This window comes from Vanessa tameamea, chromosome 24, assembly GCF_037043105.1.
Source record: "Vanessa tameamea isolate UH-Manoa-2023 chromosome 24, ilVanTame1 primary haplotype, whole genome shotgun sequence".
Lineage (NCBI taxonomy): Eukaryota > Metazoa > Arthropoda > Insecta > Lepidoptera > Nymphalidae > Vanessa > Vanessa tameamea.
Genome location: NC_087332.1, coordinates 6,637,358 through 6,658,113, shown reverse-complemented (window position 1 = coordinate 6,658,113; position 20,756 = coordinate 6,637,358). Strand labels below are relative to the sequence as shown.

The window sequence follows — 20,756 nt, the reverse complement described above, 5'->3', positions numbered from 1 at the left end:
CTTGTGGTAGTATTCTACATGCTATGCTTATTAAAAGGTTTTATATTTGGAGCTATTATTTAAAAAAAAAACTTATTATCAACAGCTAGTTTATCACTTTTAAGCGTCAATACCGCAATGATTTACTTCCGCCTAGTGATGTAAAGGTTGCAAATTCGATCCTAACCCCCTGGACTATTGTCTTCCCCCATATAGCACAAGCTTATCAGGTATATTAGTAACTCGTGCCTCGGCTTTGCACAAGTGCAATTTATTAATAAAGAAAATCATGTACCACAAATATAGCACTCAGGAATAATATACATAGCTTGCAAGAGAAACAATTTTCCGAATTTAATTATTAGTTTCTGAGATAACTTCCTACATACAAATAAACAAATTTTACGTCTTCATAATATTGGTATAGATTTCTTAAAACCCTGTTTATTATAATATTCTTAATGCCGAATGCATCAATACATTTAAAAAAAAAGTTTCCTTCATTTGGGTTTACTTTTTGGCGCGAAGTTTGGGTACTTCAATTCAATTCAATTCAATTCATTTATTTATTTGCAAGAATATGGTACACAATACAGGTGTTCAGTAATATAAATTCTCATATTCTACCGATTTATCGGTGTGCACAATATTAAACATGCAATAAATAATAACTTATATAACATAAACAAAAGCAAGACTTCTGACATACTATTTCTGAGTCGTAGAACATTTGTCTTTTTAGTTGTATTTTGTTATAAATTCTTATTCATTTAAAGTAATTATTATCATTGTTGATAATAATTACTTTTTATTATAAAGTCAGATAGTCAGTAATGATTAGAACATTTAAATGATACACGCGGCCAAATTAGCGTATCACTCTACTTCGGCTTTCATGCTTTACGAGTGAGACTTACTATTTAGGTTAGAGGAAGAGCAATGACGATAAAAAGTGTATTGATGACATACGATTATTAATATATTAGTAAAATTACTTAGTAAATAACTTTTTGATATTATTATTATCATATTTCTTTATGAAACTAGCTGTGCCAGTGACTTCGTTCACGTTTGAATTTAACAAAAAAGTTATTGTTGTAGATTAAGTTCCTTCCTGAAATATCCTTATTACGTCAGCTATCTGCCGGTGAAAATCCCGTCAAAATCGGCCCAGCCTTTCCAGAGATTAGCCGGAACAAACTGTCTGACAGATAGACAGACGAAAATTGAAAAATATGTTATTTTGGAATATGTACCGTGTACATTAAGTAAAAAGCGGTTATTTTAATATTACAAACAGACACTCCAATATTATTATTCGTATATCTATACGTATAATAAATTAAAAACCACCTATCTAGGTGGTAACCTGATGGTACGTGGGCACAACCGCCCATAGACATTGGCATCGTAAGAAATTAAAATCATTCCTTACATCTCCAATGCGATACCAACCTTGCGAAATAAACTATTATGTCCATTGTGCCTGTAGTTATACTAACTCACCCTTCAAACCGAATCACAGCTATACAAAGTATTTCTCGGTAGAATATAGGTGGTACCTACCTTGAGAGGCTTGCACAAAGCCGTACCACCCATACTGAAAAACACTGTAACGTTGGTCTTTTACTTAAAAACAGAATCCTATACAACGATTTCCATGTTTTTAACTCAAAAAAGAGCGAACTTCAATACAAAATTTCAGCACCAATTCGACCCTTTTGCGTGGTGATTTTTCAAAGCGTTTTAAGAACATTATTTTGCTGATAAACAGACCGAATTGTAAAATCTTAGTAATATGAAATTCAATATTAAGGCATTTTAGGCACTTTTAAAATTGACGAACTTCTATACAATCTTTCAAATTTTCACCGTCTTAGGAGATAATCAAAAAAAATCTTTAACATTTGTCTTTAACACGTAACTATAAACCTGAATACTTCATTTCCATAATTCTAACACGAAATGATGAATTTCTATACATGCTTTCATATCCCATTCAAATACCTTACCGAAGATGAATTTTGAAAAATCCTCTGAAAAAGAGATTTTTAGAATCTAGGTACATGACGGATTTCTTTGTATAATTTCAGGCACATGAGACAGCATACCAGTTCCCGAAGTGTCATAATATAATATTACTATATAACCTCAACTATCTTCGCACATTCAGATATATAAGGTCTGAATAATTTACATATGTATATATATATAGTTACATACAAACTGTAACTCAAGCAGAGCTAAGTTACACTACCAGCTACAACTCGATTGGTTTGGACGATAACTATTTGTAACGAACAATTATAGCTCTTAAATATACAGTATTAAGTATCACTTTAGAATATTTTATTTTATTGTACATAATTGACTATTGTAATAAGGTTGATTTAATTTAATCTTAACGAATTTGTTTTAGCGATTAGTCGAACCGCGTTCTAACAGCTGTTACCACATTTTTACAACATATGGAGTTCTAGTATTACCATAGCTTAGCAACTTGTCATTAAAATATTTTTGCAAGTAATGGGTTTTGATTAAATATCGACTTTCTTGAAGAAAATAACGATAGGGTATTAAATATGGTTTCGATAGAGTTTTCAGATTGTCAGGGTACATTCGGAATAACACAATGAGAGGAAAGGGGCTTGATTGAACTATTTTTATGTATATGTATTAACAAACTATAGACTCAGCTCAGAACACGATTGTGCTATATCCGAAAGTCATACGAGATATTGAGTGTTATATACCAAAAGTTATGCGCGACAAAATAGAATATCAGTCCACCAGGTGGTAGGTGAGTACCACCACCCATAGATATTTGCGCCGTAAGAAATTTTAACCATTCCTTATATCACTAATGCGTCTTTACCTTATAAATAACCTTGGGAACTGATGTTATGTCCCTGTGCTTGAATTTAAACTGAATGAGTCAGCGTTGAAAAATACTAAATATTGATGTAATGGCGGTAGAATATCTGACTATAGTTGGTAACTACCTACGGGCTTGCATAAAGTCATATGAAATATCAATTAAAATCCACACTTTCATTCACAGCGCTATTATCTATTTGAACTGCCATTCTCCTGACTTTCGACTACAGCGCCCATTGCTAGAGAAACGTCCATACTGCAAAAGACATATTATAAAGCACAAATGTATGCAAACTGCGAATCTGAATTATGTTCAGGAGGAAATAACCAAGGACTTTACGTGATTTTTCGAGACATGGAAATGTTTACTGCAAACTTCCAGACATCGTACTTCTATTGAGAATTTCTCGATGAAAAAAAACAATGACTTTTGATAGCCTGTGTTTGAACACAGGGCCTCAGGATGCCGACATTGACTAACCATTACACAAACGAGGTAGTAAGCTATGAATGGACGTAATTAACAAAGATTCAGATAATATCATATAATATTAGACATGAATCACTGAGGAATGTCACCAAGAAAATAGTATAAAACGAATTGTCGTACTGGGAACGCCTCGGCCTTGCGGATTGTCTGTTGGTTGTCAGTTGTTAATTTTGAGAAAATTCGAAGTTACCCAAAGCCTATGCGTACATATAAATAAAATAGAAGTATCTGCTTGTGGTTTTAAAACATTTTTTTTAACATAACTATTTTTTTATTGTGGGCAGAAATATGAGCCACCTTTTGGTAAGTACCTACCACACAAATACATTGGGATTGTTAGAAATATTAACCAACCCAACCTTGGAAACTAATAATATGTCCATGCTTATATTTACACTGGCTCACTCACCCTTCAAGCCGGAACACGACAATAATAAGTACGGCTGTTTTGCGGTATCATTTGATCTTGACGATTGATACAATTACGATTCAAAAGTACTTGTACAAACCTAGGTGATCGTTTAATTCCCAAAAGTACCTTTCGCATATTAGAGCTGTTCTTATAAACACAATGTCTTAAGGAAAAATAATTATGTATTAGGTCTCACATAATGTCTATTGTAACTAACTCTGTAAATGCTTAATAATTAGGTCTTAAATAATGTTCCTTAGATGTATAGTTTTTCTTTTGTCTCTCACTTGCTTCTGGAACGTTCTCGAACATGTTAATACAAGAATTAAATCTTTTATCATCTTTATGGTGTTTGTATTTCCGACATTAATCTATCAAGCGCTCTAACTTTTTTTTAATTTGGTATCTGAAAACCAGCCAACATAATTTTGATAAGATTATTTATTTGTTGTTCTTATGTTAAATATATAAGCGTTTAATTAAGACACTCAACTGTACAACACATTAATACAATACAAGTGCGTAGGACTTGTAATTAAATGAGTAAAATAATGGGCTGTCTTATGGGTAATTAGACATCTCTTTCAAGCAACCTAATTAAAGGCAACTTTGAATTTAGAATCCGGGTCTGTGGTACAGCCATTAATTTACATTACTGAACGCAGATAAGGAAAGAAAATAATAACACTAATGTTTAAATATAGATGTAGTAAATGCTATGGTTAAGAAAACTACTACCATTTTAATAAAATAATACAAGCGTAGTCTGTTCTCAAGATAGGTTGACTAGGTAATATTACTATTTTCTCCAAAGCGTGGAACTTGTGCTAGAAGTGGAAACGACGATTATCTCAGTATATCAGGATCGTAACTGTGATCGTAACCAACAGAAAAAAAATTAAAGTGTCGTGAATCTACTCTCCTAACTATATTAAATTCATTTTAATATTATTTTTGTTAATAACATAGTCTTTAGTTTGATAATAAATAAAAAAATCCATTAATCTGAGCCAAAGACGAAAAGAAATAGAAAAATAAAAAATAAAAACTACTTAACTCTCACGACGCCTTCACTGCACAAATAAAAAAAAAATACCGCGTTGTATTAAATTCAGAACTCTGAATATACGAGTATGAAAGTTATAAAATATATTATACCAATAATTATGGAGAGGATATTTATAACGCCTAACTGAAAAAAAAAGTCAATATAGATAAAACTTTTTACATAAAATGAATCGCGTTTTCGAGAAGGTTTTTTGAAATTGTTTTTATATGTAGGTACTTTAATAATGAAGTAACCTAAGAAATAAAAAAAAAATAGTTCGCGTGTTACATATTCACATATTAGCTACCAAACCGTACATCATGAAATTTTCAAAAAAGGACGTATAGTACCTTCCTTCTTCTCACCTCTTACCTTACCCTCCTCAGGGGCTGACTGTGATGTCTGCTGGCAGAAACTATTTCAATAATAAATGACTTATCGCTTTCCATATTAAAACTAGCGCTTATTTCAATTCAGACCTATATATATATATATATATTACTGGAAAATAATTCATTTTAAAAATATTGTTATTTCATTGTAATGTATTTATATGTTTTGTTTATATATGCTATATAAAACCTTATATTTTTTTAACTCAGTTTCTTTCCTTAAGGTTGCCTGGAAGAGATCGCTGTTTATAGGCAGTTTCTTGTGCATCTTTCTTGAACGTAACTTATGTACATATGTGTTTATTGGTGTACAATAAACAGTATTTTGATTGATTTTTTTTATGATATTGGTTGGCGGACGAGCATATGGCCTGATAGTGAGTGGTCACAACCGCCAATAGACAGTGGCGCTGTAAGAAATATTAACCATTCCTTACCCTGGGAACTAAGATGTCATGTCCCTTGTGCCTGTAGTTGCTGTATTATATAAAAAAACTGTTGCTATATTATTAGTGCTTATTTGTATTAAGTATCTTAATTATCTTCTCTTAATTATAATTCGAGTTCGATGAGTTCGATATTTAAAGATTCAACTGGAAATTTTCAAACAAAATCGTCATATGTGCACTAATTCGCTCTAACATTTGAAATTCCATTTAAAATGTGGTTTCAGCTATTTGATTAAAACTCAGCATTTCCGGTTTAGTCCAATAAAATAGTGCGGCCGACGAGACGAAGGTCTTCGTCCTTTCGATCGACACCCTCAGAATTGATAGGTTAATAACACTTAGTTTTTTGCTACTATCTATTTCGTTCGTTATTTTTTATATCACATATTAACGGAATAAATATCAAATATCTTGGTGGTACCTACCATCAGATATTCTACCGCCAAACAACATTACTCAGCATTGTTGTGTGCCGGTTTGAAGGGTGTGTGAGCCAGTGTAACAACAGGCACAAAGGACATAATATCTTAGTTCCCAAGGTTGGTGGCGCATTGGTGATGTAAGAAATGGTTAATATTTCTTAGTGACATTTTCTATGGGCAATGGTGACTACTTACCATCAGGTGGCGTATTTGTTCGTCCGCCAACCTAAAAAATAATAATAACCCGGAGTCAGGAAGCAAAGCCGTTTGTACTTTGGGTACTTTTTATTGTTATAAAATTTAAATAGTTTTAAGTGTAACAGTCAGTTCGACGGGTTTATTTTTGTTTAAATCAAAGTACTGTTAAGAATAAGCCTAACTAGTTTAAAATTATTTATTTATTTTACAAACAAGTTTTGTTTACATTTTTAATACCAGCTCTGAATTTCAAAATAGCTTTCTCTGTGATTTGGAAGTCAGTTCCTCAGTACTGGGCCTAAATTATTTCGAGTCGTTTTGGATGCCGGCTCATCAAGTTATAAGAGTGAAGGAATATAATAGAGTGCACCTGTTGTCCTGCATATTTAACTGGTCTTCCTTAAGATTTGCCGTAGTGACCGAAATCGATAACAAGATGATCACCAAAGAGAACTAGGAACAGTAAGCTGAACAGAAGTCGTGATATTCAAAGACGTTCCTTCCTAGAATTTGATTAATGTTTGATATTTTGAGATCTGCCAATATGGATTACGATTAGTGTCTTCAAGCGTCTCGAATTGCGCGGGACGTCCCGATTTACAAGGGTACGTGAACACGTCCCGAATCGGATTAGGAGATGTTATATTTATAATAATATTGTCACGTCGGACGTGTTTGTTTTTTTCATAGAAAATAAGCGAAGAATTTGTTTGAGAAATGATTGAATTTGTTGTACTATTTTTATTAAATAATATATTTATCATTATTGAACCGACTTCAAAAAAGGAGGAGAATCACAATTTCGGACATAATAAATTTATATATAGAGGAAATCGGAAAATTATTTTTTTGTTCGAAAGAAGATTATTACGATATGGTCTTATTTAAATATCGTTGTAAAGAGTTTTGAAGAGAAAAGAACTCTTCAATAAATACCAGCAAATCGACCACGAGAATTGCTATTTTATAGCAGCTATATTGTTAAAAAAAATCATATGTATTGTAAATTACTTTTGTACTCTGTGCGAAATGTCATGAAACCGTCAACCAGTAATTATAAACGTCAATGTCATACTTCCGTATATCGCAATATAATTATACATATCTTATTTTTTATTAATAATATAATTGATTCTTCAAGTTTTATCATTAGTTTTAAAATTTTCTATTTTAATTTGCTTTTCCTTTTCAACAATTAACAGATAATAAATAAAAAACAATTATACCCACTATACTAAACATGATTATACAAATTTATAGAAAAAACATTCTAGAGATTGTCCTGAGGCATAGTATTCTGGATTGCAACTGTTATTCCTCTGAGCCATTGGAATTAAAAAAAATATTTAGGTCTTAAATGATATTGGATTTGTTACGTCAAAAAAAAATAGCCTTGCTTACGAGATCATAACTTTTTTACTGCAATCTCAGCTACCGAGCGCGCTTCGCGGTTTTCTTTCCGTTAAGATATCCACTGCCTTTGACACATACCCTAAACGCCGCGGCTTTCTCAAAGACACGGTTACGAAAATACGAATGAAGACAACTTATATGTAAAATAAAGTTGACACAATAAATTAAATATAAATAACGCTGAAAATAACTCGCTGATATCAAATTTTTGAGAAAAAAATAAACCGACTTCACTAAACGAATTAACTAAAATGAGGATTATCCCATAAACCGTACAGGCGTATGTGATATAACGGAACAGATTTTTTAAGAAGATCGCGGTCATACAAACATACATACATTCTGGTCGAAAGAAGGATCTCTTTTATTGAAGTACGAGAAAAAAAAGAGTGGTCATGGGATAGTTGGTTGGAACGAAATTGGTTTCACTATGTATATTATGTATTACATAGACACAATGAAATAAAATTGTTATTAAAAATCCCATGTGCATTAAAACACATGCACACACATAACAACAAATAAATTTAAACAAAACCGTATATAAAAGTAAGAGATAAAGAGAAAGAGAAAAAATGGCTTTTCCTTTACGTGACGATTTCCAGATCACTCAACTGTAAACCGCGTAAAATTTCGTTCCCAAAAACCGAGGTGATTCAAATCCTTGAAAGCCCTATTGAATTTTGATATGCTCAATATTTGTTTGTGTGCGTGCACAATATGCCATGCCACAATCTGCGCTTCGATTACGTTGCTCAGAACTCACTAAATTTTGTACCGAACCATCTCCAGTTGGACTACAGTTAACTTGTCGCGTCGATAAATGCAGTTGGTGGTAAGAAATGATACATAGATTTTTTTTTAACTTTCCTCTTAAGGTGGCCACTTTTTTTAAGTTTGCCCAGCTTTTTCTTTCCATTTCAACTATGTAAAATTTTTTTTTTACAAAGACGCAAATAAATGGCGATATTTAATCTTTAGTGTATTTTAAAACTCTTATAGGAGAAAGTCATATAAATGTCGTAAAAAAGCTATATCGACTTAAATTCGTACGGGAGTTTTATACATCACTCTAATACGACTATAGTCGGCATAAAAGTCGCATAGACGTTTCTACTGCCACAACGCTGGTTACACGACTAAAAACCGTGTAATAGTCGTATAGACGTTTCTACAACGTTTTTACACGACTGTGAGTCGAATAAACTATCGGCGGCACTGAATCGAATAACACAATAAAACTTCTTCTATACAAAGCTTATACCATTATAAGTTGCGTAATTTCTTGTTGTTCGACTAAAATGTTTGTTGGGACGTCACGTCGTAACACTCTTATGTGTCGCAGCCCTTAGTCTTAAAACGTATTCCGTTGATACTCTGCAATTCCAGAAAAATAGTCACGCAAGTCATTTCGGAAACAATGAAGGATTATAATAATTAATTTCCTCCGCGTTCATAATTCTCAGTAACTCCAACCATAATACACGAGAGCCATTTAAACTGACTAACAATGTATTTATGGCTGAAAGCTGATGGCAGGTGGTGTTTCCGGGAAACAAAACTATTTAGCAACAATATTCTGAAACTCAATTAAATTAATTAAAATGTATTAAAAACATTATGATAGAACCAACTTGACACAGTGGTTGTGCAAATGTACAGTTTACATTTACAAAATTGATGAAGTGTATTTTTTTATGTAAATAAATACATATTTACTATACAAATCTACACATATGTGAGTGTGTGTGTATGTGTGTATATGTCAAAGACTTTCCTAATGAGGAAAAGGTACCCAGTAGGTTCATATATGCAATTTAGAATCGTCATTTTAATGTAGAGAAGTACAGTTAGGAGGTAGAGAAATTAATTAGTTACTCTTTACCTCCATTTTAATTACAGAGTTTATATCATTCAAGTAAGTTTTAAAATATATATATAATGCCTTGAAGTCAGCCAATAATAAGGCTACGCTTTTTATTAATTATATATATATATACATAAATTTATTTATTTTTTATATGAACAACATCACATACATTACTCTGATCCCAATGTAAGTAGCTAAAGCACTTGTGTTATGGAAAATCAGAAGTAACGACGGTACCACAAACACCCAGACCCAAGACTTTTTCTACATAGACTCGGCCGGGAATCGAACCCGGGACCTCGGAGTGGCGTACCCATGAAAACCGAAGTACACACTACTCGACCACGGAGGTCGTCAATATAGCCTTATATTAAATTTACGCTTTGTTTATCAAAGTGCTTTTGACCTGAGATTTAAATTTATTGATAGGTCCAGTTAAAGATAACTTTTTATAGAAACAAATACCGTGTCCCAGAGAGGATGTTTGGAAACTTGAACTTTGGAAAGTCATAAACGACACACAAAATCCTCATTGTCATTATGTATTTCAAAAACATCTACATTATTGTGAATATAACTTATGTTGTTGTAAGCAATGTGTGCAACAGTTTACCCAGTTAATAAAAAACATACCGTAGGGAGTCTCAAGTTCCAAGGTTATGTATATATATCGGACCGTTCTTTTTTCAGAATAAAAACAGTTCCAGTATCTGTAGCGTGAACCCAAAGCAAATATAGATAGTTGAAAACAAATGTACGTCCAACTTCAAAGCACGTGTATTAATCCTACAGTACGCGTGACTAAAGTAAAATTTTATGTCAGAAAATTTCACCACCAAACTCGAACTGTAAATTTTTCCACTTGTTATAAAATCTACCATCAAACAGGATTTAGTATTGTTATGTCACTGCTCGAAGGGTGAGTGAGTCAGTATTATTACAGGCAAAATGGACATGACTTTTTTTTTATTAGGATTTGAAATATTAACCATTTCTTGCGCCACCAAACTCGGGAACTAAGATGTTATGTCCCTTGTGCCTGTAATTACACTGGGTCACTCACTCTTCAAGTCGGTACACAAAAATACTGAGTACTGCTCTTTAGCGGTAGTATATCTGATGAGGGGATGGTACCTGGCCAGACGATCTCGCACAAAGCTTTATTGTCAAGTATAGCAATATTTATTACAATGCCAATATTTTTGGCATGTGGGAACCATACACTATGAAGTGGCCCCTTGCCATTATGTCTATCTATTTCAATGAAAAAGATCCTAATAATTAAATTCTTATGCTTGAGGTGTGATTTAATAAACGACAATTCTGTTTGTCCCTACATAACGAACCAAGTCCTCTAAACTTCAAATCACTTATGTTTTTTAGAAAGACGTAAGAGCCATACCATAAATAATAACCTACTTATGTGTCCGGCATGCATTTCATACTCCAAAGCCTCTTTTTATTTATCACCCGATGCAACATACGCTAAAATATTCTCCGTGCTCAATTTTATATTATGAAGGCGATCGCGTTTTGTACTATATAGTTCCTTATCCTACTCTTTATTCGAAATTATATTAAATTGTTATAAAAGCATATGAAAATGTATAACAGCATTTTTATCATTTCAAAAATAAATGCTTTAACATTTCATAATAAATTTATGTTATGTTATAAATTTGTTTCAAGACTCCATATCGTTTAAAATTTATTTTCTCTTACAAGTCAAATTCTGAATATTTACAAGTTATAAAATTTTTAAGATCTCAGAACTTTATTATATATGATATTTATTATGTACGAAGCGGTTCTTGACCAAAATATACGGCTGACGATCCTCTAGCCGCGGGCCTGACCTGTAATATTATTAATGGGTTTTTCTGACAAGTTTTTTTAATAGGAGCAGAAGTTTATAGATATCCTTAATTTCTTGATGATAGGAAGCTTTACGCAAGCTCGTCTGGGTAGGTACTACAAGGTCAACACATATTCTACCTCTGAAGCATTGTTGTGGTCCGGTTGCAGGGCTATCGAGCCAGTACCATTATAAGTGACATATCTGTATCCCAAGGTTGATGGTGCATTGGCGATGTATGGAATGGTTTTCTTGCTGTAAAAATGTCTATGGGCGATGGTTGCCACTTACCGTCGGTGGCTTATTTGCCTGTCCACATAATAAAAACAAAGGTAAACAAATTACACACATTAACAATTCAGTGATGTTTTTATCGGCTCTGATCACCACGATTTTTTCTTAAGTTCCACATGGGTTGTAAAGGTTCTAAGCTAAAAAAAATCCGAAAACGCAATTCCACTTTTTCGATTCTTTGATAGAATGTAAAACCATCGTTAAAAGTTAAATTAGCTTTTAGAATTCCAATATGTATAATGAAACCATTGGGGAGGCATTAGCTCCTTAGACACAGGCTTTTCTAGTTTAGGGGTCTGGAATGAAATGAATTTTGTTAAGCTGAGTTTTACAAATAGAGATTTCTTATTTTTTAATTTAGTGTTACCAATAACATGAAACATGTATCCGGACGTTCACGGCAATAGTAAGTTCATTAATGTCGCGTAATTAAAGTTGTCTATTGAAGAGTTTATTGCGGAGCCAACTATTTCCGGGGAAGTTAAGTGTTCGCTAAATTAATTTGTATTGAAGTTGTTTTCGAATCGCTTCGTTTTGTGACCACTCACGAATTAATTGATTGTTTAATGATTATAGTGGAACTGTGAAGTAATTATACAAAAGTTATTGATAGGGATATTTTGGACATTATTTATTTATTTACCTTATTTAAATACTTTATTGCGCATCATATGAGTGAACGACTAAATAAGAAAAAACAAAAAATAATAATATTTAACAAATGGTGCGCAAAGGCGGTTTTATCGCTTATAGCGATCTATCACAGGCAACTTTTCGTGATAGAAGCTTAGAAAGAAAACAGGTACGTGCAGATATTAGAGATGCTATGTTCACTTATACCGGAACGGAAACACGACTATACTAAGTATTGCTGTTTGGAGGTAGAATATTTGCTCAGTAGGCAGTACCTACAAAAGCCATGACACCAAATCTTTTAAAGATCTGTTCTAGTAGCAATAGCCATTGACCACTATTAATGCTCTTTCAATAACGCAGGACGTGCAATAATTTCGGCCAGCATTAAGTATACGCACAAAGCCATAACTTTGCAAAGAAAATATAGTTAAAAAAGACATATTTTATTTATTGCTTCAAATAACTCAGTGATGGTTTGACTTGGCTTGAAGTTTCAGCACGTTGCTCAAATATAAATCTGTGGATACCCTTTGACAGAATTCAATCGATATGGTTTATAGGTCATTCAAATTTTCACACGATTTTCTATCACCGTCGAAATGCTCCCATTTTCGGTGTTAAGGTTCACTAGTCCTAACCATTAGATCATTCCATATGGTCATTATATTCCTAAGCTTTTTTTACGTTTAAATATACTCTTCAGGCTAATAGGTAGATTATTATCAAAGATACTCAGAAAATAATTAACATAGTTGTTTTGTAATAAAGATTAATGCGTGTTTTCTTCTAGTCTATTTCTATTCATTCATCTTACTGAGGGCTTTTCAATGACTTTGCTCGACAACCTACATTTCCATTTAGAAGATTTTAATAATTACTTACTTTTAAATAAATTTTCAGTGTTTTTTTTATTTAAGCGAGTAGTCATTATAAATCTAGGACTGAAGTAAATCTCTATAGTCGTACAAATGTTTCAATTTGAATATATTTAGAAGGGAGATTGTCTGGTAATTAGAACACGTGAATCCTAGTCAATCATTACAGGCTCAAAAGCGGATGTCGGGTGAAAATTGCCACTTGTTTATCCACCACACACATAAGCACATCCACAATTAAGCTGCAAACTCATTCTCCTTAAAATACGAGAACAAGCCTTGCCCAACAGTGGGACATTTATCGGTTGCTTCCCCATTATAACTCTAAAAAAATGCCATCTAAGTATATGAAGAAGATGAAGTGGATGAAGAATGCCTATAGCCACTTCAGAGCTCCATCATTAGACGACCTCCTTGGTACAATATTGTCACCGAAGTTTCATACATTTTCCAAATTACATCTACTGGTATAAAATTCAGTTACAAGATTTATCCATATACTAATAATTTAAGTAATAAAAATAAAAAAACTCATTACTAATATAGGTAAGTAAAAAAAATGGACTTATTATACAAGAAGGATTCGTTCTGAGTTATTCTTAACTTCGAATTGAAGTTTTTTGACTTGTGTCTTTAAATGCTATTTTTATATTTTTATATTGAGACTCTATTGTGATCATTATATAAATTTAAAGTGTATACCAGTTTATCAACGAATTTATTTGTGTGAATATATTAACAATTTACTACAGTTTAAAGTAATTGGTATTTTTATACAGTTTATCATTCAGTACTAAAGTTCCAATCTCTTAGATTTTATGAGTCGCACACTTGAGACGTAGGAACAGGATTAATTATAAAGATCACAATTTCTATTTCTCAGTGTGCAAGTTTAATACGAGTAAAGAGACTTAAGAAATTGCTATTTTGATAGTTGAATTACATTTTCTTCAAACAAGACATCGTATGCATTCTTTTTTCAAAACTCCACGAATTCACCAGCCTGTAAGTGGTAGGGGAGGTCATTGAAGATGTTAGGTTAGAAGATGTAATTATAGATACAAACGAGGTAAAATTCCACGTTTTAGCTTCCAAGGTTGGTAGCACATTTCTCCCAGTGCCAATATATGTGACTGTGAATGGTGGTGACTATTTCCAATAACCGTTGGCTGTGGATGAAGATGAGCCGAGATGGCCCAGTGGTAAGAACGTGTGCATCTTAACCGTTGATTGACTAGTTCAAACCCAGATAAGCACCACTGAATTTTCATGTGCATTTGTGTTTATAATTCATCTCGTGCTCGGCGGAGAAGGAAAACATCGCGAGGAAACCTGCATGTGTCTAATTTCAACGAAAATATGCCGAAAAAATTTCATGATAATCGGTTGAGCCATTAATAGGTTAAAGTGTTACTGTGTAAATGTATTCTCGTATTTATAATATTAGTAAGAATTTGTTTGATTGTGCATAAAATTTATTACATAATACATAGGAAAGCTTGCCCGATGTTGCACGTTTCTTAACAGCAGAGTTACGTTCCAGAATACAGAATGAGAAATGAGATTATTGTGTGAATTTTCGCTTACTTAGAAAACGGTGTATTCGATTTGTGAAAATAATCTTTGATATTATATATTGTAACGCTGATACGGTTTTTTTTAATTTAAATTATTAATTAATTATCTGTAGAAACATTACTTTTCGAATGTCAAAAATCTACTATAGAATCGGAAAAATACACTTAAAACCTTTAAACAACTGGTTAAAGAAATACAACGGTATTTTTATTTTTTTTTATTTTTACAGTGTGTTAGCAAACTAATTGGCAATTTTTTCAATTGTAATTTTATTTTATGTAATTTTTAATTCATGATAATTCATTCAAATTCCAATCATTTGAATATATAATTAATTCTATTTAAATTTTATTAATTATTTGTTTATTGTTTTATTACCAATATATTCGAATTGAGTCATTGCCGCTTAAAATAAATGGTTTTTTATTTATATTTTATTTGTTTTTTATTTTCACCGATTTATTTTTTCAAAAATTCGAAAATTCACATTTTTAATCACATTCTGGAATCCTGTTGCAAAAGCGCATAAAATGCTTATCAAAAGAATCATTAGTCCTGTGTAGTCAGTTAACATTCGTAAACTTATTGTTTTTTCCTGATACTAATAGTAAATACCAATAGTAAACACATATGTTACAGCAGAATTTCTAGAAATATCTTCTATATTTTTACGAACATACATCTCATTGTCAAATATAAAAATATCGTCACGGTATTTCGTGTCTATTCCGTTTTTATTAGACAATTCGTAATAAAAACTAATTAGAATTATTATGAAAAGCTGAATTTAACTGATAGATTTCTCCTATAAACTAGATTTAAAAAAAAACTATAGCTTTTTAAAGATATTTTTGAAGTCTCTATATTGAAGTCGCAGGTTAGTATTATTCTATTTTATAAAAAAAAAACAAAATGAAAAGTCTTTGATTCATTATATTTATAACTTATACTTTAAATTTTAATACAACGTTGTATTAATAAACGAGCTCATATCTAGATAAATAATTACTCAATAATTAATATTTCGTAAAGAATTTATTTTACTTAGTAGAATTCATTCGTACAATTAAGTTAAAATTATTATTCAAATAATCTAACTGTGGTAATTATTATGTTTATTTTAACTACTTTATTGTAATTATAAAGTTTCCAAAAACTTTTTTTAAATAATAATGAAACTGAAACTAATGATAAAAATGCTTATATAAGGTTGAACTCAATATATTTTGATTTTTAAAAGTAACTATTGTTTTAAACTGCATTCGTGTTTAATAACAATATAAATATTTTTAAAAAAATGCCCATACTAGCACAAAATAATAAATAATAATTAAATATAATTTTATTCGAATTATAAGAAAGAATTTCTTCTTTTTTATTTTTAGTTTATATGATTTGTATGTAAATGTTGAATTTTTTATTTAATCTATTCTTATAGAAAGTGAAAAGTATTTAAGTATGTTTAAAAGTAGTCATTTATAACCAATACTTACGTATAACACAAAAAGAAAAATGATAACACAATTCACTTAATTCTTCTAAACTGGAATGTTATTCCAAAATATTCTACACTAATCAGACAAAAATCTACCTCCAAATCACTTCACAAGATCACAAAAACTTTTTGTAAATTAATAAACTTATTTTCGCGCTTTACGTATTGGAACGCCACAGAGCTATCATACGTCCAATCTCGATGGTGGTTAAGTTGGTACTGAACAATTCGATAGCTGAATTATAACTGCCAGTAGTTCCCAAACACCAAAAAGATTTTTATTAAATAGTTCTTACTATTATTATTTTATTTATTTATTTTATAAACATTTAGGTACCGGAGGAAACAATTAATTGGAAAGATTGACATATTTTATCGCAACCGTAACGAAACGTCGTAGTTTATACGACGCAATAATAAATAACTTACACTAACTTTTTTATTTAGTTATAATTTTTTTTATAACATTTATTCTAACAACTTTTAAAAAAAAAAAAATTAGTAGGAAATTAAATAAGTTAATGAAAAAATATATAAATAATTAAGGGAAGACAATTATTTCTTCGTTTTGATTAATATCTTTAATCATTATCATTTTAACTGACTAGGTTCGGGTCTGTATTAATCTGTAGAGAGATCCAGTGATTTATGTACATAGATCTAAACACGAGATTAGATTTTGGACAGTATTTTTATCCAGACTACCGATTTCTGACCCGATAGGTCAACTTTGTCGATACGTACAGCAAAATAAAAAAAAATGGTGCGTACATTAGGCTCTCCAGTTATACTTTTTGCGTTAATATGTGCGTACGTACGTTGTCTTCCAAACATATACTATCAGGCTTTGACGAGTAAACATACGTATAGTCACTGCATATTATAAAATAAAGTCTTTAATATATTAATAATCTTAACGGGGATACTATTTGTATAAGAAATTGTAATTTTTAAATACAGTCGGTTTATTAAAATGCATTTTATTGTAACTAAATTAAAAAAGAAATGAATATCTTCCAGAACTTTACAGAACAGATTGTAGATTTAAAGGATTATACGGGAAGAAAATAAATTGTATTCTCATATCAGTGATAAGGGAATACTCTTATTAGTACTATTAATCAGTCGATAACCCACGTCTTTACATTTACAAATACATTAGGTGTTATTCCTGCTTAATTACATACCATCTAACCTAAGGCGACTTTGATAAATGCGGTGTCATTACTTTCGGCGACGGGCTATTTAATTTCACCAGCAGTACTTCAACTAATGTGTATACATTTCTTATTTTCAATTCTATATCGATTTTTTTATCTAAGATTATTCATTATATAGATAGATAGATTGTCGCACTTCAGTAGAGCTAACAGACGTGAGAACTTATTTATCTCAGTGTGCGTGCGTACGCTTGACACACGCCATATGTCATACTACTTTACTAGTGTGCGTGTACTTACTGGCCACTTTAAAGTCGCCTAGGCATATAAATAATTTATGTACCTATATTATTCAATAATGAACTTCTTTGTAACCTAGTTTTATTTGTAACCTATTCAGTGTCGAGTGTCATTGAATTTAATAAGATTCTTCCTAGACTGCTCATGATGGCATTCATCCAGCCTTACCAAGATAAGATCGCCATTTTAAGTTGTTTCCTCTTCATCAATTTTTCCGCCTCGTTGCTACGAACTTTGATATAATAATCGAGCTAAAATCTACTTATATATATGCATGTATACCATTAATATTAACTGAGGGAGTTCACGTTTTCAATCTATATAAGCTTTACAAATATTCGTCAAACCACAAACCACTAGGAACCGGGATAGGAAACTTGTACCACATATTTATAACATCTAACAATATATGTGTCTACAATCCATCTAGTATTTGAATTAATATCAACACTGCGAGTTTATGACAAACATCCATGTAGGCAATACAAATATTTGTCAGATACCAAACAGCGATAGCGTAAACAAAATATCTATTCAACCATTTATTTATTGAATGCACTCGAGCCTTAAAGTGTTAAAATCTTTGATATAATTACACTTTTCAAGTTGCAACTTGATAATTTGAAAAGTAGGGGTAACAACATTAACAGCCTGTAAATTTCCCATTGCTGGGCTAATGGCTCCTCTCCCTTGCTGGACAAGGTTTGGAGCTAATTCTACCACGCTGTTCCGATGCGGGTTGATGGACACATATGTGGCAGAATTCCGTTGAAATTAGACTCATGGAGGTTTTCTCGCGATGTTTTCCTTCACCGCCGAGTACGAGATGAATTATAAACACAAAATAAGCATATGAAAATTCAGTGGCGCTTGCCTGGGTTTGAACCCGCAATCATCGGTTAAGATGCACGCGTTCTAACCACTGGGTCATCACGGCTCTCAATCAGCTCGAAGTAAGGAGTAATTTATTTTAAAAAATAGTTAAGTATTAATAGAGTACTAATTGTGACATCACGTCCTCTAGCTGGCTGCAATTTAAACTGAAGAGGAACCAGAACTTGCCAACAAAGTGAGGACGCAAACATAAGTTCACTGCCTCTCCCTCGCTTTGATATTCCGATGGGACCACCACCCGATACGAACGGTAAGAGTTCAGGCACAGGAACAACGGAGGAACGTACTCTCCAAAGACAGGGCTGATTGATTGATTGATGAATATGATTTCTACCACCGATTCTATTTATTGCTAATGCGCGACCATCTTTCCGTAGTAGTAAGTGTATTTGCATTACAAAGAAAATACTTTAAAGGGTATTTTTGTCATCATACTTGATTAACTTAGGCAAGCCTGGGCATGTACCGACTCATCAGATTCTACTGCCAAGTAGCAATTCTTAGTATTATGTGTCGATTTGAAGCCAATGTTGTTAAGGCCATAGGAAACATAACATCTCTTCTCCAAATGTTGGTGGCGCATTGGCGAAGCGGGTAAATTTTCTTACGGCCAATCTCCATGGGCCGTTGTGACCACTAGCCTGGCCACCTACCAATGCTATAAGAAATGGTACATACAATTAAAGAAAAAGTGAAAAATAAGACTACGGTAACTTTTGAAATGCATACGACGTAGGAACTCTCCCTGCACTCTTTTAAAGCTATCTTAATAAATATTATAAAACGACCCTCGTATAGAAACGACATATTCCGACTGCATACGTTTTAAAATCTCTACTAATATTATAAATTTGGACCGATTTAGATTAAATTTGGAAATAGATTGAGTCCCGATGATAGTTGTTTTTGAGAGGGTAAAAGAGGAGGGGGAGGGGATGGTTTGTATGCTACAGGAAAGTTTTATAAATTAATCTCGGTTAAAGCCGCAGGTTCAGCTATATAAATTAATTTATGTATTTAGTGGTCCAAAATTTTTATTAGAACGCATAATAAAACCATAAATTTTATACTAAAGCCGATATGGCACATTGTAAGAAGAGGTGGCTTTCAACTGAAGGTTACACAGTTCAAGTCCAAGCACCACTGATTTATTGTTTCATCATTGTGAGGAAACTAATACATATCGGAGGTGTGTTTTAAAGTCCTGTCATATGTGCCTGCACTAACAACACTGTCGAATACGCTGCAAATCTTCTTAAGAGAAAATTGGTAGAGATCGCCAATTTTATTGCAAATATTTTCAACATGTTTTTGTAATATTAACCTCCAAGATATTATACATACTCGTAAATTCGTAATAATTTTGTACAAGCTCGTATTGGTTAAAAGGCAAAAGGCAAAGCCTGATGAAAAATATAATAATAATAAATGAAACTGTATTCCTCCTCTCAATAACAATAGAACATTAAATATTAATTCTAAATTGCATTTAAAAAACTATTTACAGTCAAGTGTTTAGCTCATGTGTATCTAATATCCTGTTCTCTTATATACCTTTATATTATTACGTCACAAGATCAGAAGATCTCATTTCATAATTAGTGGTCTCTCCATCTTTATAAATTTTATTCATAACATACTGGGTAGGTCTTTGCTTCAGCCCGTCTGGGTAGGTATCACCCCATCACCAAATATTCTACCGCCATGCAGTTATGTCTATTTTATTTATTATTACAGCACCACTCTCATTATATGAGCTATGACCTACACCTGCCTGGAAGAGATCGCTATGAAGCAATAAGGTCGCCAAAATTCTACGCTTCTTTTATTGAGGTTGTATCCATGTTTTATTTATTTATTTTCTCTTTGTGATGTATTGTTATGTTCCGGGTTTAAAGGCGAGTGTGCCAGTGTTACTAAAGGCACAAGATAACATCGTAGTATAATAATCGAACTCAATAGTTTACGGAGTAAGCCCACTTTATAAAAAGTAAAGTTCCGTTATTAACATAATTAGTAAACTCTGACCTAGTTGAGATCACATGTAATTTAAGAATGTTGTGTACTGTTGACAACTTTGCAACAGCCACCCATTAACAACTGTATGGTAAATATATAA

General features: G+C 32.1%; 1 protein-coding gene across 1 annotated transcript in view; it reads right to left on the bottom strand.

The window, feature by feature from the left end:
• Positions 1–16,431, bottom strand: part of LOC113402679 (5-hydroxytryptamine receptor 7-like) — a 60,976-nt gene extending 44,545 nt beyond the window's left edge. The window contains exon 1 of the mRNA XM_026642987.2: positions 16,282–16,431. The gene's annotated coding sequence lies outside the window, so the exon portion shown is untranslated. The remainder of the gene's footprint in view (positions 1–16,281) is intronic.
• Positions 16,432–20,756: the final 4,325 nt, after the last annotated feature.